Source organism: Engraulis encrasicolus, chromosome 23, assembly GCF_034702125.1.
Source record: "Engraulis encrasicolus isolate BLACKSEA-1 chromosome 23, IST_EnEncr_1.0, whole genome shotgun sequence".
Classification (NCBI taxonomy): Eukaryota; Metazoa; Chordata; class Actinopteri; order Clupeiformes; family Engraulidae; genus Engraulis; species Engraulis encrasicolus.
Window position 1 is genome coordinate 6731376 of NC_085879.1, and position 22537 is coordinate 6753912.

The window sequence follows — 22537 nt, forward strand, 5'->3', positions numbered from 1 at the left end:
TGGTCTACCGCCCAGGCGACAGAGTCTGGGTTTCCACAAAGGGCCTGCCAATACAAACAGAGTCCAGAAAACTCTCTCCGAGGTATGTTGGCCCATTCAGAGTTTCACGGAGAGTCAACCCTGTGGCTTACCTGTTGAATATTCCTCGCTCAATGAGATGCAGCCCTGTCTTTCATGTTTCCCTGCTCCGCAAGGCTATTTTCTCTCCTCTGTCTCCAGTATCCCAGACGCCACCAGCTCCAAGAATGATTGATGGTGCTCCCTCATACACCGTCCGACGGCTTCTGGATGTCCGGCGTAGGGGGCGATCGTTGGAGTTTCTGGTGGACTGGCAGGGCTATGGACCTGACGAGCGTTCGTGGGTGGCCAAGAAGGACATCCTGGACAAGTCTCTCATCTCTGAGTTCTACGACACACGTCCTGATCTTCCTGGCCCGTCAGGTGCCGGGCCTCATGGGGGGGCTCCTGTCACAATCCCACCGAACACATGCCCTCCTGAACAGCGGAGGGCGCACATGAGTCAACGAGTGACACGCTCAGCCCACAGGAAGTGACGGCCATCTTTAAATTGTCTTGAGAATTGTTTGTCACTGTTCATGCATGTGCTCATGTTTGCTGAAACCCCTGTGCCTTTGTCTTTGCTTTGGAACCGGACTGTGCTCTCTGGACAATCTTAAAAAACTCTTTCTGTGAAGCTGCCTCCTTGAACATCTCTCTTGGTCACGGTACTGTGTCTGCCCAACTCTTTGTGCTGTTACTCTGCCATTATTGGAATTCATTGTCACGCTGCCTAATTTCTGTACATGGATCTTGGACTGCCTACATATTGATTACTGGACTGTGTTTATGAAGATTATTGATCATTGAAGACTTCCTAAGTTTTGTATTTACCAAGCTGTGATTTCATGCGTGACCTCCTGAGTTTTGTATTCTACCCAAGTCCTTTGTTGATGAATTGAAGATTTTTGTTGAAGTAAAGAACCTGAACCACATCTGCAACTGTGCTCTTATTTCCAGTCTGACAAATATCCAACCTATGCCTCTTTTCCACTGTCGCTTTTCTGGTAGGCCTACAGCACGACTCAGCCGCCACTTTTTCCTTTCGTGCCTATTCCAAAAGCAAAAAGTGTTGGCCAAGTAGCGCTGTTACGAGCTGTAGGCCTACCAGAAAAACGGCAGTGTAAAAGAGGCATAAGGGGCCGTCCTAGGCTGTACAGGGACAAAAGCCCCTTCCATCATCACGTTTCATTGTTTTGTGAGCATCAAACTTTGACACAGTCTACACCAGACCATATTTGTGCATGCACTAAAATGCTGGAAAACGACTACACAGGTGGAACAATTTGAAAATGCCAGGGACCTCATTTATCATGTGTTCTTACGAACAGATCTGTGCATAAAGCGTGCGTGTGACGATTCCTGAACAAAGTGTGGTATTTATGAACATGTAGGTGAACGTAGAAATATACCTGAATCTACGGACACCTCAGGCCATGCGTGCAAGTGGAAGAAACATGAAATTGCAAATAGTACTGACAGCGCTGTATTTACCTGTACGTAGTTTGCTTTGACTTACAATGGAGTATGACTGTGCCATACGTCCACATCTTTCCTTCTTTTACTTATTAAACACTGTCCTCCTGTCACAAGTACCTCCACTTCTGCCGCAGAAAAGTTTCTGTCCCTGTGTTCCCTGATTGTACTACTTTCTTAGTAATTACCGTCTCTAGGTATAATTACACCCAGAATGTGCAGTGCTTTGTCCTGTGTGGTGTTATGCAGTGTAGCTACTGTGTTGTTAGAGTGTATAATTTATTTTCTGTGTGCAAGATTTGAGGTGTGTGTGTACGTGTACGTGTGTAGGTATGTGCATGCATATGCATGTGTTGGTTTATCTGTACATTTAGTGTTGATTTGGTGTTGAGAAAGAGAGACTGTATGTGTAACAAAATACAAACAAAAAAATACAGTCAGCGAGAGAAACAACAGAAATTGAGCCTGTGTGAGGAAGATAAGTGAAAGACTGAGAGAGAGAGGGACGGGGGTGAAGGCTGCGAGTGTGTGGAACAGAAAAAGAGGGGAAAGAAGGAGAAAAGAGAGAAAAGGAAAGATCTCACTCAGCAGTTGGTCCCACTGGGACCCAGATTGTTTCCTCACCTTGGGGAAGCCATTTTCCCCACAGACGCTCCTCCTGAGGTGGAGAAGGACAGTCTGCCTTGAAAAACAGCATCTCTCCCTGCTGCACTCTTAAAAAAGATTGGTTAAAATAAACAAAAAATTAGTAGTTTTTAACCGATCTGTTCGATTAATATGTGTCCGAGAAAAATATTAGTCAAAATAACCGATTAGACTTCAGTTAAAATTTCAACCAATCTAGATCGGTTAAAAAAACTAACCAATTCCAAATCGGTTGTTTTGACCAATAGATTGGTTATGTTTAACCAATCTTTATAAGTCAAAAATGTACCAATCCCCCAATGGTTGTTTTGACCAATTTGTTCGATTAATATGTGTCCGACACAGATATTGGTTAAAATTTTAACCGATTTGCTTGGTTAGATGGACACTGCAATTACTTCACTCCAAATTAACAGTTTCAAAGCTATATCAATCATAACCAATACCAAGATTTGAGTTTGTTTTCACAAAGTTTATTAACAATTTAATTTCAAAAGGCTTTAAAGCACTGATCTGAAAGGATGGGGATACAGTAACTTACAGCAATCTGTTCCTTCCCAACACTGATGATGGTAAAGTTGTGTGGACACAACAAAAAGACAGGCTGGTATTAAGGGACATTTAAAAAAAAAGAAAAATCAAAAGCAGAGGTAACATTTTATGCTTGGTGAGCCGTTTTCGACGAAAATTCAAATTACAAATGCATGCATATCCTGTGACTATTACTTACTTACAAAACGTTAAGGTTGTGCTTGACAACCGGAGAAAACCTCAGAGTCAACATGATCTTACTTTTAAGTTATATTCAAAGAACAGTACATTTTTGCAAAACAAGGAGGCAAGTATCACTTAGAATGGCATACAATGCTGTTTCTCCAGTACCAGGTAAATTACCTGAATCTGCATAGGATGTAGTCTGCATGTCAGTGGAATCAGAAGTAATTAAAATACACATGGTGTGGAGTGGTGGTGTTTGCGTAGATGTTTTAAAAAATGTCCAGTGACTACAGAGCAACTTGAAGTGAGAAATGTTCCAGTACCTTGGCCCACTTTTTGGTTGAGATGGTTATATCGTACACATATTCAAAAGAGGCAAAAACAGAGTTAAACTGTGGTGGATATGCCAAGTTACACACCCAGTAGAGCATGAAAAGCTTGTCACTGCGCAAGTCAGGCAATCAGCAACAGGAATGGTTACATTGTCATCCATGGCAGTGATGACACTGCCGTGTCAAACTCTCGCCTCCTAGTAGTGGGGTCCTTGAAACCTTCTCAGTGTCGGTGCCGAGGGATGCAAAGTTGGTTCCAGTCTGAAAGAATTTTTAAGATTTGAGAGAGAGAGAGAAAGAGAGAGAGAGAGAGATACATCAATGGTGCTTAGCCCCATAATGCACGCCATACCATCTGAAACATGCTGTAATAGTCATTGAAAGGTTAATTGCCAGTACTACTCTACTATGACATAACATAGGGCCTTTAGTAATGCTCAGTAATTGCCATTCTGGTAACCACAAAATTTATAACGCCCTGTTTTAACAGGTTATATAGAAAGCTTTACTCTACTGAGTGAACGGTATAAATCATGCAGTATCAGGAAGCTTAATTAACACCAAGTATAGCCAAAATCAACAATGCACACAACTATATCGTGACTTGTTCTTTCTAAATAAAGGTTAAAAAAATGTCCAAATGTCCAAAACGTACCAAACTTGGCATCTCCAGAAAGCGTGGAAATTTCTCAAAGATGTCACGCATGGAGGGGGAGTCCTCAGCGATCCTGAAAAATACAACAAATTGAGAAAACGTAACCCAAATACTCCACTCAATGAAACGGTGGGCTCAGTGTCATAGGCCTAACAGCAGAAGGCACCAAGGGTGCGTTTGTAAACTGCCGCTCTGAGCACACAACAATTGGTAATGTCATGTATGAGCAGTGGTGGACAAAGTAAAAGTAAAAGTAAAAAAAAACAAAAAACAAAACAGTTTCTTTCCAACACAGGTAACTTATCTGAGTAAAAAGTAGACCAATGTACTTGTCTTACGACGAGCTGATTCTGCACAGGTTGAATTGAGTTTGTGGTGGGTTCTTGTTAGGTTTTTATTGTTTTTCAGTAATAACACAGTCTATCTCAATAGGTAGGTATACTGGAGCAAACGGTTTAACAGCTATGTAATATCATGTGCTACTGTTGTAATTACACCACAAAAGTACTTTTACTTTGTCCACCACTGTGTACGAGTGTGTTATTCAGACTGTTAGATAGTAGACATTTGAAACACACATTTGGTGCAGATTTATTAAAATTTGCTTACCGGTATATTTAGAAACTGTTTTTTTTCAGTATTTTTAGACATGGTGCTACAAAGGGGATCAATGTACTGTAACCAGGCAGCTGCCATCCTTAACTCTGTAGTGCAGCGTTATGGCTCTATGTAATGTCATAGCAATGTTGTTATGATGTATTTAAGCATTTTCAGCAAGTGAATAGGGTCGCTGGCGACCTATCCTCTCAAAATAACACACAAGATGAACAGGATGCATCTCTGATTAACAGTGTGTGGTTCAAACTGTTAAGACATTTGAAACACACATACATGTGGTGTACATTTGTGAATGGTTGCTAACCTTTAGAAATTCTGTCAATGTTCAGAAGCATTTGCAGACATGGTCCAGGGGGCTCAAGTACGACCAGAGAGCAACCATCCAGCAATAAGGATATCTTCTGAGCTGCACACAACATTAACACACAACACACATTAATTTGCATCTCATATTGACAGCATGAAATACATAGCATGTTTAGCACTTTGACTTTTATAAAAATACATGCAGGTCTTTTTGTAGGATTTTTTGGCATGAGGGAGCATCATGGCAGGTTTCGGGGTGAAGGGGGGTGTCGTCCCCCCCCCGTCCCCCCCCGTGAATGAGAAATTTACTTGGGGTGCTCAAATATGTATATATAAAAATAAAAGTATGAGGGTGCACCCACGGAGGTATGAGGGTGGAGCGCCCCTATTTCCCCGTTCAGAAAAAGCCCTGACATGGATTGGTTTTGTGTGAATTCATGAACTTAAACTCACCTCTTGCAACAGTGTTTATTTTCTCTGAGGTACACCACACCAGAGGAATCACTCAGTGTAATCAGACAGCTTCCATGTAGGATCCTTCAGTAATATTCTCAGTCATCTGCAAAGCATGACAGCACAAAACATGAACATGATTATGCATTTATAGGCCTAATTATTATAAGAAAATAATGAAAAATGATAACACCGTCACCACCACGACACAATATGATGATGAATAGGCCTAGAGTATGAAACATCTAAAAGATACATGTCTGTATACATGTAAAATGTTTTTTTTGTTTGTTTGTTTTACATCATTGATCATTTTCCCAGACGGATTGACAACAGATGGCTCAAAGAATTCAGTGTGCTAAACTGGAGGGCAAAAAGAGCAGATTATGTATCTTTCTGGATATTTTACTCATCACTTGAAATTAAATCTAAATCTAAATCTAATCTAAGATGTCACGCATAGAGGAGGAGTCCTCAGCGATCCTGGAAAATACAACAAATTGACAAAATGTAACCCAAATACTCCAATCAATGAAACGGTGGGCTCAGTGCCATTGGCCTAACAGCAGAAGGCACTAAGGGTGCGTTTGTAAACTGCCGCTCCGAGCACATAACATATTGGTCATGTCATGTATGAGTGTGTTATTCAGACTATTAGATAGTAGACATTTGAAACACACATTTGGTGCAGAGTTATAAAAAAATGCTTACATTTACAAACTGATTTTTCTCAGCATTTTAGACATGGTGCTACAAAGGGGATCAATGTACTGTAACCAGGCAGCTGCCATTATTCCTTAACCCTCTACTGCATGAATTATTATTTTTACAGTGTAAAAATTGTTCCAGTGCTTTTTTAGTGTTAAAATGAGTTAAATAATAGATTTCCCAAAAAAAATTGAAAAAATTATTTTTAATTAAGATTTTAGCTAATGGTTGCCATATGGCAACTTCATGCAGTCGTGGAATCTTGTGTGAAATCAGGTTTTTCCTTAAAAAGAGAATTTTCCCGTCATAAATCTTCAATATATTACTCTTCGAATGTTAAAACTCATTAAATGACATGAATAAAAATATATATTTTTAGTATTTAGTGAAAATATTTTTGGTAAAATAGCAAAATATGGTCTACAAGACGGCCCATAGACATGTACACACATTTACATAAAAGCTTCCGAAAAGGTTGTTTACACTTATTTGCAAACATTTACAATGCATTTTCACATTAAGCATGTCTAAAATTACAAATATAAGTACAAATGATTTATTTGGCACAAAAATTATAAGAAATATCTGTAAAAATATCCTCATACTAATCTAATTCTAAGTCATTCCAATGGGGTTGATTGGGGTGAATGGCCAACAATGTTGTTCCATAACTGCATGAAGTTGCCATATGGCAACCATAACATTTTACCATTTTACAAAAAAACCTTTGCATCTAAAGTTGTTTTAATGATGAAAAATAAGAGTTTACATATTCCAGATAGGGTTTGTATTTTTTTTACAACAATATTTTGGGCTGAAATGTTAGTAATACCTTGGTTTATGGAGGCCTCGAGCGATGACCTCCACACACCAAAGTAGGTGATGAAAAAGGGCTTCCTGTGTTTATTTCTTAATCATGTGACCTGAAAAGTTTTTTTTGGTTTCAAAGTAAAAGGCTGTCTTATCACTAATAAGTATAAATAAACAGGTTATAGTGCACCCTCTATTAGAAAAACTGGAAAAAGTTTACGGTTGCCATATGGCAACCCCATGCAGTAGAGGGTTAACTATCCTCTCAAAATAACACACGGCATGATCAGGACGCATCTCTGATTAACAGTGTGTGCTTCAAACTGTTAAGACATTTGAAACACACATACATGTGGTGTAAATTTGTGAATGGTTGCTAACCTTTAGAAATTCTGTCGATGTTCAGAAGCATTTGCAGATATGGTCCACTACGACCAGAGCTACCATCCAGCAATAAGGATATCTTGGCCATCTTCTCAGCTGCAATAATAACACACAACATTAGTATGCATCTCATATTGACAGCATGAAATACAGAGCAAGTTAGAACTTTGACTTTTAAAAAATACATGGATAGGTTTTGTGTGACTTTATAAACTCACCTCTTGCAACAGTGTTTATTTCTCTGAGGTACACCACACCAGAGGAATCACTCCGTGTAATCAGCCAGCTTCCATGTAGGATCCTTCAGCAATATTCTGTCATCTGCAAAGCAAGACAGCACAGAACATGAACATGATTATGTATCAATATGCCTAATTATTACACAAAAATAAAGTTTGAAAAATGATAACACCACCATGACACAATAGGCTGAATAGGCCTACAATATGAAACATCTATAAGATGCATTTCTTAAATTGTTTTCATTGATCATTTTCCCACACGGATTGACACCAGATGGCTCAAAGAATTCAGTGTGCTAAACTAGAGGGCAAAAAGAACAGATTATATATCTTTCTGGATATTTTACCCATCACTTGAAATGAAATCTGATGCATAGCCCACTTGTTAAGACCTCTAAAATCACTAGGCCTACTAGTAGATCCAAAAAGGATGGGCAAAGAAATCTAAATATTTATTGCAGTAACCATACAAATTAATCAAGCCAAAAATTAAGCACTCTACACATCTGGGTGTTTCTGGGCTCATTATTTCAGGAGAAATCTGTCAAATAGGTAATGCCTATTTATTGAAAAGAACACGATCTGATGGCTGACAGTGGTTTCTCCCTGAACAGAGAGAACAGCCCACAGAGTTGGCAGTAACAGAATGGGACAAAACAGCACACTGTATGCACAATAATAAGTTCAGAATCAGTTTACTTACTCACTTCCTTTACACAACGAACAGGGAAAGGCACATGTGTTAAAACATACTTCAGAGCAAGTGTATAGTCAAAATGAGTTCGTTTCTAACAATAAAAATCAGGCATAAGTTGTGGCTACTTCAAGCTTCTGAGTCAGCTAAAAGATAAGCTGATGTTGCTAACGAACTTCTAGCTAGCTCTTCTCTCTGGTATTTGTGTTTTACTTTGACTCAAGTACATTAACTGGATATCTTCAGAGCATAATTATACTCAAAGGGAGTTCGTTTCTAACCATTGAGAGTAAATAGAATGGAGGCCAAAATTCTATTTCATTGTTGAAGCCAAGTTGGAGCCAAGGTTGGACCCAAAAACACCAAAAAATGGCCAAATCCCATTCATTCCTATGAGAGACATAAAACCCTGTATCTCCCTTAAATGCCACTCCAGGGGGATCATTTTTCGCTCAACTAGTAGGTCCCCTTGCTCTCCAACTTACCAGGGTGGTGATTTTTTGTGGTGATGTTTTATTTTAGAGAGATATTAAAAGTTAAATTGACCAATGAGCATCAGAACATGGTTTGATTGACCGTTAGAAGTCTTGTTGTTGTCCAATCAGCACCTGCGTTTGGCGTTGCTAAGGTGGAATGTAAGTTGGAATGTTCCCAAATCTGGCTTCAAAGCGTTGAATGGCAAATAGCGTTGATTTGGCGTCCATTCTATTTACTGTCAATGTTTCTAACAAAAAAAGACTTTAGCTAGCTAATGTTGCTAGCGGACAAGAGATTCATTATTCAGTTTGGCTAGCTCTAATGTTGCTAGCGGACATTTAGCTAGCTCTTAACTTTGGCGCCAACAGTCTTACAACACTAACTTGGCATGTTGTAACTTCAGAACAAAATTATATCCAAAATGTGTTCGTTTCTAACAAGAAACCAATATTCAGTTATGAATACATCGGCCTATTTCAAACATCCCTCAACAAAGGCAACATGATTTAACCGTTAGACTATAGCTAATTGTTGCTAGCGAACCACCTCATCATGCAGCGCTAGCTCTTTCAGGTGAAGAGGCCGGCGCAAACAATCTCTGGCCGGCGGGGAAGCACTCCCTTCGGCCCTCCTCCAGAAACCACTGATAGCTATGTTGCTAGCGGACATTTAGCTAGGTCTTGACTCTGACATGGGTGTTTTGGCACCACTGGACAAGTTTTATAGCTCTTTCGGAGCAAATCTATATTTTAAATTTCGTAGAGTTTGTTTCTAACAAAACACAAACTTTCCAACAAAGTTGTGAAAACAACCTAGGGCTAAGTTAGCATACCGGTAGTTATAATAGTGGCCTGTTAGCGGAGGTATGGTCTGAAGACAAATTCATTGCAAATTACCATCCTGAACAAGAAACTGTTTCGTTATTCACTGTATATTTGGCATTGTCTTGAAATTATTAACGAAACATTGAAAATAAACGAACTTACCTCACAAAGTGTTTGAATTCCACCAATATCTCAAACGGCTTTCCTGCAGCACCAAGATGGCGGCTTTGTCAGAAAATTGAGAAGCAGAGTTACGTACTTGACGTTGAGCGTCAGACCTGCGTCAGTTACCAATCTCTTAGTTAACATTTGCTTAACCAATGATATTAGTAATTTTTCAACCAATCTGTTATTAAAGTTAACCAATATCTTTGTTAAATCAACCAATTTGTTCTTAACCAATGATATTAGTTGTTAGATAACCAATTTGTTTGTTTAATAGTTACCAATGTCACAGTTAATTTGACCAATATTGCCTCAACCAACGAGATTAGTCACTTTTTTAACCAATCTCTTTTAAGGGTGTGGAAAGTAGGACAGCATCCCTTCCTTATACACACACACACAGACACACACACACACACCTGCCTGCCTGAATCCTAACCTGATGAGGTACTGTATCTTGTGTTTCATAACTATCAAGTAATTTAAAGATGCAAGTCTAAAGCCCAAGCATTTATATGTCTTTCTCCTCCCCCTACTTCTTCTGAACTCTCTCTCTCTCTCTCTCTCTATCTCTCTCTCTCTCTCTCTCTCTCTCTCTCTCTCTCTCTCTCTCTCTCTCTCTCTTCCATCACACACATAGAACTCCTAAATGTCCTCAAGCACATCTTAATGTCTACCTCAACAATGTCTGGAAATAAGTTCAATAAATAATTATTATCTTTTATGTCATTTTTAGAGCATTGCACTACACTACAGGATGTGTAATTGAGGTATCACTCTGCAAGAGATTGTGTTTTTGCATGCCTGAAAAATTAGCTTGGAAAAAAACGAACATATTTAATGTTTGAGACACCTGATTTGAATGTGAGTATTTGCGAGAATTGTTGAGCGTTTAGGATGTAGTTGCTGTGGAGTTCACATTTTAATCTAGGCTAATTTAGAACAGCAATAACCAAGTGTGATTTTTGGTTCTTCACAAAATCAAAAACATGAAAAAAAATTTTTTAACTGACTGACATAGTGTCCGCCTATCATTATTTCCGTTAATGTATTCATATACCTGTATCCATTGGTTTATTTATTGTAAAATAATATCCATTCTTTACTCATGTAAGATAAATCTGTTGAAGGCTTCTAATTAGTTCCCAAAACATCAGCTACATGTCACTCTTGGACACATTCAGGTGTTTGTTGCCATACAATGTTATAGTTCCCTTTTTATGGCTGAGTTATTAAAGCCTGGCGACGCCATCCTATGTAGGCCTACTTCCACCAAAAGATTTTGGCTCCACACATAGTCTGGCGGAAGCCTCCTAGCTTTGTTCGCTCACTGTTCAGCCTATCAGCAAACAGTCAGTCGAGTGGTGACGCAGAACTCACCTGCGGAGACCGTTTCTGATTGGTTAAGATGACACGTTTCACACTTTTGTCTAGTTATTTGTATGCTTTTACAACACGATATCGTAACAGTCATGCTAATTAAGCAAAACTTGAATTTAATTTGAATTCCGAACTCCAATTAATTTAAATTGCACAGTAAGGTCAGACCATCTCCCAACCTCTAGGGAGACGGATTCCTCTTAGTTTTCGTCAGACTGATTGATGGAGTCAAAAGTCGACTTTTGCCCGAGCTAGAGTTATTACCTTATTCACTCTCCTGATAGTGACATGAATCACAAGTTGAATGGCATCGGTTAGATAGACATAATAGTGGCTTGCCATAATCAATTTAGCTCTACGAGACAAAACCTGTTAAACGTTGTTTAGCTCCAGCCAGGTAGGAGTTTGGTGTGGCTAGCTAGACAGTTGGATTTTAGGAGAACCTTGACTATGTGTTTTGGGTACTTTCCCCATGCTTGGAGGAGAGCCTGTCGGAGAACGACTGGGAGACCGGGCTGGCCGGCATGACTGAGCTGTCCGCAAGGAAACTCTGCCTCGGTACAAGGCTCAGGAAGCAATGATAAGTGGTGCCTTACATTCCATCCAAGACGTAGGTTTCGCACATGGCTACTAACACGTTATTGCACACATAGAGTTAGGATTTAGATAGGGGGCTCTAACTTCCTCATATTTGGGACAGAACAAGAACTAGGCTACCTTTGCTAGCTATCTTAACCACCCCAGCTGTTCTGGGTGACAGTGGCATTGGTGGTAGCATGTGGCCCAAGCCCCTGAAAATCTCTGTGTAAAGATGTCTGCCATGAATCATGCAGGACACTTGACTAAATAATGAACACAGTGTGTTTGAATGTGTGCATGCTGCATGACACAGCAAACATTTGCAGGGAAATCTCAGACACTTTGAGGCAGTGCATAATTCATGCACTATAGTCAGCTGGTACTCGCAGCCCCAGGAAGTAGCTGGATGTTTTGGTGTCCAGCTCTTGGTTGGAGAAGAGGGAAGGAGACAGAGGGACGGCAGCACAGATTTTTAATTGATATATTAGACAAACAGATTGCACATCCTCAGGACATGTAGGAAACAGTGAAGCAAAGCATGCCCTGAGGGCAACTCATCCTACCCCTCTTCCTTCCTTCCTCCCTCCCTCCTTTACCATGCCCCTGTTTCTCTTCCTTTACCCCATCCTCCATGTGAATCCATCACCATCCACTGTCTGTCTTTGTGCACACCACAGTGTACCTATTCATGTCAGTGTATAAAAGATGGCTGCCTTTCTCGCTAGTCCCCAAAAGCATACATTTGTGACAGCATGCACAATAGAATATGTTAGAGAGACAGAGAGAGAGAGAGAGAGAGAATAAAGAGCAAGCTTGGGCCTGTTCAGTCTCTCAGAGTGAATCTGTATTATTTCCGAGGCCTTTTTGACATTGTGGATTTAATAAAACACAGGAAATCTCCTGTGGTGGTCGGACAAAGGGCAACAAAGAATAATAAATATTTAGTCCCCGAATCCAATACCACTAGTGTGGCCACTCCAGGGAAATAGAATAATCATAATTCCACTCTACATGCTAATGTTTCCGTGAAGGAGGAGATAGCCTTTAAAAAAGGGTATTTTTTCTGTAACTTTTATCAGGATGTGTACTGTAGCTTGTAAATCTGCTTTTACTTTCTTCTGATTATTCATGAAATAAAAATAAAAATGCATTTGTGAGTGAGATCTCATGGATACAAATATTCTACTGCTTTTACGAGCAGGGCAGACTGCCCTTTCATTTAAGAAAGGGATATTTACACATTCTATGATAATAATTCAGTGTAGTTCATGTCATTGGCCCTGTTCACAGCATAGCGTGAATAGCCTAGCAGTAGAACCATGCATAGGCCTACAATTTGCCACATTATAAAGAAAAATGGTGCAAAGCAAATGCAGACATTTTAAATAAACACACAAACGCACACACATACAAATGATGACGTGACAGATGCTTTTGTAAAATTTTACTTACAAACCACACACCCTCCTCCTCCCCTATACACAATCTTTAATTAATGCAACCGTGATTGTTCTGTCTGTTCTGTCCTTTCATAACAAATGTAAAGTAATTGGTCATATAAACACCTCAGAGACGGAAGGGAATTTAGTGTGTCAGTAGCGCACGTTTGCTATGCTAGCTGACTGCTGCCTTCACAGCCAATCTCATGGAGCTGTGTAGCGCCTGCTACCTCCACCGCTGACACCAGTGCTAAATGAGGAAGCTGCGAGCGCTTGGCACGCCTAATTAAAATGATTTATACCACCGTAGCATGACATCATGGCAAGGCGACTCAAAAACAGCTCCAGATAAAAGACTAAATGAATTAATCTATCAGTGCAGCACACAACGTAAATACTTTGCCGGGGTTTCGAGACAGAACACGGGAGTGAACATCCGACAATCAATATGAATCATTAGCTGACATAGAGGGAGGAGTGAGTATGATTGCCCCAAATGAACGTGGGGCTTCGACCTTCGACTGTGATGAAATGTCTCTTACCTCTAATCTATTTTCATCAATAATGCCAAGAAAGGTCGATGCATCTTCGGTGTTTGTCTATTGCTAGCAACCCATCTTCGTGAAGGCATGTTCGAAATTTAACATGAACACTTTTCTTTCATCCAGAAATCGTGTTCTCCCATGTCAGATTTAGTGTTTCCTTCTTCCTGCAATGGCATTTGTTGCCACAAGAACATAGGGGAAAGAATGCAACTGCTGTCTCTGTTATCAACATGTTTTTTAAATTATTTTTTATTATTTTCTTCTTTGTTAGGGTCTTCACACATTGGCGACAACGTGTAAATTATGCATTGGAAATCTCATTAACTTCCTTCCTGATGTGTTGACATTTCATTTCCATCAGGCAATGCAAACTGCAGCCATGATTTCACACCCTCCCTCTCTCCTCATTTCCGCCAAAGATGCATTTACGTCCCAGCGAAGAAATAATGTATAGCATTCATTTGTACAAGCTTTAATTAATGAACAAAATGCAATCACCACATGTAAGTCACATCTCTCTCTCTCTCTCTCTCTCTCTCTCTCTCTCTCTCTCTCTCTCTCTCTCTCTCTCTCTCTCTCTCTCTCTCTCTCTCTCTCTCTCTCTCTCTCTCTCTCTCTCTCACACACACACACACAGCTGTGTGGTGTGGTGGTTTTTTGTATCATTGACCTGGGCTGTGTTTTCGTGATCAGTACATGGAAATGGAAAAAGAAGGAAATTGTTTTCCTTTATGCTTGACTGCCGCAGTGGTGTGATGGATGTTAATTCTTTGTTCAATTTGTTTTTCCCCCAGTTCTTAGCATATCGTAATTAAGTTGTTAGTATGCCATTAAAAAAGCTATTCTGTGGCAGGTGACGCAGCTCATATCCCATGACTGGTTACGAATGACAAGAATAGAAAAGGAATGTCTCACTAAAACATTGAAATGCAGAAGTGGTAATCTACTGTACCTACTGTAACCTGTCCTTCTCACATCCACCAATCAAACAACAGCACATTTATCCTCCTCACAAACATTCACACCCATAACCAACCAACTTTTCTGGCCTGGTTTGCTGGTTGCAACGGTTGCAATGAAGAGACCAACTGTGTGATCAAACTCTCTCTGTGTGTGTGTGTGTGTGTGTGTGTGTGTGTGTGTGTGTGTGTGTGTGTGTGTGTGTGTGTGTGTGTGTGTGTGTGTGTGTCTCTCTCAGGCTACTGTAAAACCACACAGATCACATTTGCAGTGTAGTGAATGAGTTTTCTCCTGACTTTGATCCACAGTGTCAGATGATGTCATCTTTCTATACAGTAACACAGGATACGTACGTGACTCTCCCCTCACCACACAAACCAACACATTACTATTTAATTAATGGCAATTATCCCTGGGATGAGACAGTCACATGCCATACGTGTCACAAGCTGTTTTTATTTCCGTTGTGGAGGGGAAAATGTTATCTCTGTTTGGGCATCGGTAGTGTGTGTGGAACACAGAGAGAGGTGATGTATTCATCCTGAAGTTTTGGTATTTACCACACAAACATTATTTTACCTAACAATTACTGTACAATAATTCTTTTTCAGATTTCAGTTATTATTATTCAGTCTCTGTCTTTCCTACAGGGCACATTGAGTCAATACTTGCCAAATGTGCCAGTAAGAAATGCACACATTAGCAGATCCAGATTTGAATCTGTATCTAGCAATTTTTGTTTGTTCTAGGTTCAAGTGTCCATGAGCATTGAACAGGATTTTATCCTGAGGTGAGACGCATCTCTTGTTTTTTCATTTACAATGCCAGCACTCACTTAGATTCTCTTGTTTTGCTGACAGAAAGCTCCAGGCTAAGAGGCTTTTAAGGTTTATTAAAACAAACAAAAAAACGTTGAGTAGTGTGAGGAGTTTCTTTGTTCCTACACTTCTTTTCCAACAGTGAGTTCATCTGGAGGATCACAGATCAAAGCCTGTAACAGTTGCATACAGTACACATGCACTCATACAGTACTCGCATACAAAACAGGCATCACACATCACATGCATACGCACATACATACGTAGATCACACATTCATTTGCACCCACATCAGGCATATCTACACTGCATGTATTCCCTCAAAAGAGGTTTAGATAGTTAACCACAGGAGACCTCTATTGAGCTGACAGAAATGGAATATGATTAGTACATGACAGCATGTCCAGTTAGCTGGATGTCTTGATGATAATGGAAGGAAATAATCTTAATCTCTAAAATTGTGGTCAGCTCTTTCTTTCACCTGGTCTGAACCTCCTGCCTCAGAAGGCACAGGGCAACAGGCCAGAAGAATGCTCCTTCATCTCTTTGAGTTGTTACACTTAAGTACAAAGGTGGAAAGTCATACTAATTTTTTTGTGAGACACAGACTTTGACTTGTCAAGCACATTTTTTTCTAAAAAAGTTTTAGAAATACCAAGGCACTCATCTTCTTTGTACTTAAAATGCCTGAAGTATTTTAATCATGCTATGCCCAACAAAATAAAGGCATTTTAATTACAAAGAAGATGAGTGCCTTGGTATTTCTAAAACTTTTTTGAAATCAACCAAGCCTGTCACCAAAGAGCACCATCTTAAAAACTAGACAGTTCCAGGAAGCACTCCAACTGGACTTCATTCTGAAACATTTTTTTCTATTGAGATCTTTGTGAACATCTGTGAACTTTTTCCATTATAGAATGTATGCATTTGCATAATTTTATCCCCATATTTTTTTCTCTAAACTTTTGGTTAATTATTTTTCTCTGTCACCTTTTGACTCATATTGCCTCCTCTTTTCTTTCACCATACTTCTTCTCTTTGATCAATGATCGTCCTGCACTCTTTTCCTCCTCTTCTCTCACCTTACGACTTTTCTGATCTGACAGTGCTGCCTTGGCCGTCCACAGGACAGATCTAGGGTGTGGGACAAAGATAAATGGGACATTCTTACTTTGTCATGGTCACAGGTGCTTCTTTTCTTCTGGCCATCATCCATGTCCTCCACCACACCTCGAGCTAGTCAGAGAGCACCAAAGTAGTAATAGTCCAGCCTTTGTTCCATCTCCATGGAATCCTTTGTGTCAACAACAAATGGTACACAGAGAATGTAATAACCAGATGCGGTATGGCCTTGACATGAAGGAACTTTATAAAGACAATATAATTACACATAAAAAAATAAATCATAGAACATGTGACAATAATGATACACATGGTCCACAATGATATAGGCTACACTCTCTGTTTTCCCGGCAGAACTAAGGGCAGGGAAAGGCAGGCAATAAGGACGTAGACGAGGGAGTATTACATGAATAATGCATTGTTAATCTCCATTACTGAAAAGTTGCCTTAAAGGCACAAGAGCTTATTCTGGGCTGTAATACATCATGTTGGTTATCTAACTGATCACCCTCAACCTTAGATGCTGACTCTGTAATGCACACAAGAGCAGTTTCACCACAAATCAAGACATCGTGTTCATAAGACTGATTAAAGAGACTAAAATTTAATTGTTTCTTTGTACGCCATTGATAATGCTAACACGATTGTTACATTCTGTTTGGATTACCCAATTTACTGTAATTCAATACTTTTCTTTTATTTCTCAAAATGTTGTACGTACAATGCTTTGACAGTAAATACTATGTTAAAGCCTCACATCGCACATCAGCTCTTAAATTGCAGACCATTGCTTTTACGACATTCAATTTTATTGTATTAAGTACAACATTGTTTCAAGTACAACCAGGCCGATGTCCTACATTGGCTGTGAATTACAATTTAGTTCTGTTTTTTTTTGTCAGAATTGTTTGTTCGAATCCATTGTTGAATTCACCTGCTTGGATGCTTGTGTGACACAATAAGTACTTACAGTGTGTGGAGGTAACTGAAGTTGTTGTAACTTTCTTTGTAGTGCTGTCAGATGCAATGTGCAGTGGTGGCCTTTACAAATCCATTTGTAAGTAGTTTAGATGTAGATTAATTTACACAAATCACCCACAGGCACACACATGACCAGAAAGTTGAAACGCACACCGATCACCTCCTTTTTAATCCCTTTTCATTTCGAGACAATTTGGGTCAACACGGCCCTTCTCAACCGGATTTTAATCTGGGGTGTACTCAATTTTGAGGGTACATGTTCTGTACTTTAATGTTGTCCAATGAAAAGATAAACTTACAAAACTGCAAAAAAAATGTGAGGGGTGTACTCACTTATGACACATACTGTATCTGAGTGACTCTGCTATGTTTCAGAGTGCTGTGAAATTGGAAATGTAAATTGGCTATAATTGTAGCTGCCATGGCGATTACATTCATTTGCAACCCTCTCTTAAGTCAATTAATTGGTGAGTAGTGCTTCAGATTTATTTTTTTGCCGTTTTTTTTTTTCCGCCCCTTTCTTCTCCTATTCCACCCGGAGCCTTAATTTCAGATAACCTCTCTTCTCCTCTCCTTTCTGTTTTGTCTTTCAGACTGTCACTGCATGAAAAGAGGAATATGTGGATGAGTTTTGCACCTTAAATTGCCTCATACCTCAAGCCACAGCATTTGCGGCTCCCCCATGCCCCCCTCCCATCCCCTTCTTAGGAGAGCCTTTAATATGTAAATGCCAGTGATCAGGTCGGGAGCTGCTACAGTCAATTTCAAGTGGGGTGGGGTGGGGTGAGGTCAGGTGGGTGGGAGGGAGTGGGGGGTCGGCAGGCCTGTTTCTAGGATTTTGGGGTCCCTAGGCAACGGGATTGTTGGGGGCCCTAGGGCATTTTTTGGCCTTTTACTAAAATGTGTGTGTGTGTGTGTCTGTGTGTATGTTTGTTCACGCTGCCCAGTGGTGTTTTTCAGAATCACTAACCATTAAACCAGGGGTAGTGAACCTATGTCTCGAGGGCCCTTGAGACCGTTTTATCCGGCCCCTGATATCATTATAATGTTTTGCAACTTCACATGAAATAGGCCTATGACATATTTTGCAGGCCTAAAGGAATCTTAGAAATTACATTTCCAATGCAATTAAGTTAGGCCTATATTCAGGGGACCTAGAAAAGGTGGGGACTGTTTTAAATGTGTCTACCTTTAAAGGTGTCTATATGTCTATATAGGCCTAATGGTGTCTATATATGCCTAAATTTCATGGGGAAATCCTGATTTGTGTTCATAGTACGGCCCCCGGAGGATTTTATGACCATTGTAGGAATTTGAAGTGGCCCTTCGAATGAAAAAGGTTCCCCACCCCTGCATTAAACCTTTCTTCTAGCCACAGCTCTGCTGTCAGTACATTTTATTATGATACTATAAGCTCAGAAATGAAGTTGATCAAACAATTCGATCGGTGCTATAAACATTTAAATGAACCGAATAGAAATCAGAATAGAAACATCTGAATGATCTTTCTTGGACATAGCCTACATTTTGAAGTGACCCTTTGAATTAAAAAGGTTCCTCACCCCTGCTTTTGAGGAAAAACATCAATGTGCTTGGCCACTCTGGTTTTTAAATTATTCTGAACTAGCAAGGATTGTTCAAGGAAGTTCAAAACAGACTGTCTCTGGTTAAATTAGTTCTACACCAAGCCTTTAGGTGGCAGTACAACTAATTCGCACAATGCGAATTCCACACACAAGCCACAAAGAAGCCATCTACCGCGGTCAACAATAGAGCTCTTCAGCGTTGACGTCAACTTGTATGCGGCGTTTGGACTACCGGTTCCATGGCGATTTTTTACATTGCAAAACGCCATAGAGATTCAGGTTTGGCAAAAATATAAGTTGCACGGCAACAACGAACATTAGCGTGTCCCCGCATCCCTTTCTCATTAGTGGAACGGATCGTATCATCATGTTGGTGTATTCACATGTTAAATCATGACGATTATAATTCAATATTGCTAACCCCTTTCTGATCATTAAAACTTCCGAACTACATACTTTCCTTTGGTTGCCATGGGTACAACCTTCCGCACGTACATGCCGTTAGATACAGGCGCCGCTTCTGTAGTCGCCAAAAGCTTCCGGGTTTAGCATATGGACGCAACATCGTATTTATGTCGAAGTTTGACACAAAATGATCAACCATGTCATACCTACAGCCTATTTTTAACACCCTCGACAGTTTGCGGGGGTTCGCTAAGCGCGTGCTTGCACTCGGAGCTTATTTGAAATTTACCCCTATTCATTCCCAATGGAGGCCGGAAGCCGATAGGAACCAGGACGTCCTTAAATGCTAACATGAAAGACTACAATCTACTACATGCTTCCGCTTCCGCTGAAGAACTCTATACCGACCTATCTGAACAGCACCACGCGCTGTCTGTGTGGTTTCACTGTTACAAGTTTCTTGGCGATATGGGGGAAAGTTCCTCACATACCAACGGAAAATGGGCTTCACATACATGTAAGTAAATTTTACTCAACTGTGGTTTAAAGTTTCAGTACTCAAGAGCGATTGAATAGCTCCTCTGAACACAGATCCGCCATTGCTAAGTTGTAGCACAAGTCCCCTCAATGAATGTGACTACTCTTGTTGCTGCTGTACGCTAGTAAATTCTGATAACTTGCGAGCATCGTAATGACAAAATGCAGTAGTGAAACGGTGAATATGTTAAGTATACTTGTTGATGGAAAGTTGTTTGACATTGCTCGTTCTCAATTGCCTTTCCCCTGCCTAAAGATGATTCCCAGTTTGTCGCTCCCAGCGCGGTTCGATCCCCAGTCGGTTCGCTCCCACTAGCCAGACTATCGAGCCCACCGAGCTAGTTATCTTTTTGATGTTAGTTTTTTTGTTACGTACCCTAAACCTAACCCTTACCTTAACCCTAAACCTAACCCTAAATTGCTTGTATGTGGTAGTGTATGATAATACGAGAAATGTAATCGGGTGGGATAGAACGCCTGGGATTGATAGAATCACCTGGGACTACACGCCCGGGAGTGATCTTACATGGGAGTGACCATCTCCCAGCGCTTAAGATTGACAAAGGCTACCGTTAGCATGCTATTGCGTTAGCTCATCAACTAGTTGCTGGGCACTGCTCATTTTTCACGTCTGCCCGGCATTTCGCCGATGAACTAACGCTTGGACGTCTTGCCAATGTATTTTACAGCGGCAAAAATGCATCTAGGCGACGTTGGCAAGATTGGTGTGCCGTCTGGGTATGTTGGTTTTCAGTGCTGGGCAGTAGCGAAGCGACTAGTTTAATTACATTCCCTAGTAGCTTGGTCGTAGCGTCATTACTCGACTAACGTCCCTGTAGTTAGGAAAGAAATAGTTTGGAAATCAATGTGAAATACCCTGGCATTTGCAACAGTAGGCAACCTGTCCTTAAAAAGTATGGGTCCTCAAAACACCACTTGTTGCACAAATAAGTGTTGCAATAGAGCACGCCACCCCGAAATCAATGTGAAATACCCTGGCATTTGCAACAGTAGGCAGGCAGCATGTCCTTAAAACGTATGGGTCCTCAAAACAGCACTTGTTGCACAAATAAGTGTAGCTGGCCTCTTCAAGAAATTGAAATTATGCATGGTCACTTTTTCTTATTGTTTCACGTGGAGGTCTACTGACATTGTCTAAATAATGTAGGCTAGTTTATGTCCATGTATTATATTAGGACCCAAGGTTAATGGGTTATTCTGTTTACCATGTTTTCACAGGCTGCTGTCTCATAATATGGCGAAGACGAGTCACTTGAAGGCCTAACAGCTCTTATGAGGAGCAGTCTTGCCATAGAAGACCAATGTGACCAATATGACTTGCTCATTGATACATTAGCTATGTCAATATGAGATGCATGGCGAAGTATTTAATTTATTTGTCTCTCTTCTAGGAGCTGTAGAAACAACAGGGTGCCTGCTGCAGTATGACGAGGACGCCCTGATCATAGAAGGTCCAGTGTCTTGGCAGGGTGAAATGGCACTGATATCGGTATGTGGTGATATCAGTTAAAATTAATGAATTAATTCTCATATCTGAATAATGTGAACACTGGATTTACCACACACTCACACACACACCCTAGTCCTAGATGATACAACCAAGGTTACTTTTACCACAGCTCTGGCACTGCATCAAATTTCTTTTCTTTTTTATAGAACTGGACAGGTCATTTATTCGTTCCCCTTGTTTTTTGCAGTGTCCTGCAGGATGCTGTGTCCTGCAATCCTGTGTGCTGTGCTACAGACGCGTGTGGAGGTCAATCCGAAATGGGCACAGTAGAGTGAAAGAGGGTAAGCTTAACCTATAGCCTACGTCAGGGTTGGGGAACCTTTCTCATTCGAATGGCCACTTCAAATTCATCCGAGGGGCCATAAAAGTCCTCCAAGGGCCGTACTATGAACACAAACCAGGATTTTCCCTTTCACTTTAGGCCTATATTGAAGGCAGCCACATTTAAACAAACGCCAACTTCTTCAGGTTCCCTGAATATAACTTAATTGTATTGCTAATGTATTTTCTAAGATTCCTTTACAAAATATGTCATATTTCATGTGAAGATGGAATTGCATTAAAATTATATCGGGGGCCAGATAAAACAGCCTCAAGGGTCGCAAACGGCCCTAGAGACATAGGTTCCCCACCCCTGTCCTACATTGTCAATATGACTTGTGCTACTTTATAGATAAGTTGTCAATGCTGTGCATTGCTATGTTTTGATTTATTTTCTTACATCCTACAGATCCTGGCAGGGAGACGGTAGTGTCCTGCAGGATGGTGATGGGCAATCTTACAAGAGACCACAGAAAACTGATATAGTGTAAGATTATCCCTGTTGGGCTCAATATGTCTTGCTTATTGATATATTTGCTATGTCAATATGAGGTGCATGACGAAGTATTTATTTATTTGTTGTTTCTACAGCTCCCAGAAGTGAGACTGAGTGCCTGTTGCAGTATGACGAGGAAGCAGTGACCAGAGACCTTCAGTAGACCCTGCTGGCATGATTGGCGGCTGAAGAACATAATCAACAGCAATGTTTTATAATATTGTACATACCTGTATAGTCTGCACTAAAATGCTGTACCTGTACTATTTTTCCT

The 22537-nt window shown here is 40.4% G+C and overlaps 2 long non-coding RNA genes across 2 annotated transcripts; both read right to left on the minus strand.

Moving 5' to 3' along the window:
• Nucleotides 1-2977: 2977 nt before the first annotated feature.
• LOC134439815 (uncharacterized) lies at nt 2978-5435 on the minus strand. Its single transcript, XR_010032867.1, has 4 exons — nt 5260-5435; nt 4805-4906; nt 3883-3955; nt 2978-3488 (listed from the first exon to the last, which is right to left on the minus strand). It is a non-coding gene; the product is annotated as an uncharacterized LOC134439815 (long non-coding RNA).
• A 1628-nt stretch (nt 5436-7063) lies between these two features.
• On the minus strand, nt 7064-9898 carry LOC134439816 (uncharacterized). Its single transcript, XR_010032868.1, has 3 exons — nt 9561-9898; nt 7380-7482; nt 7064-7257 (listed from the first exon to the last, which is right to left on the minus strand). It is a non-coding gene; the product is annotated as an uncharacterized LOC134439816 (long non-coding RNA).
• Nucleotides 9899-22537: the final 12639 nt, after the last annotated feature.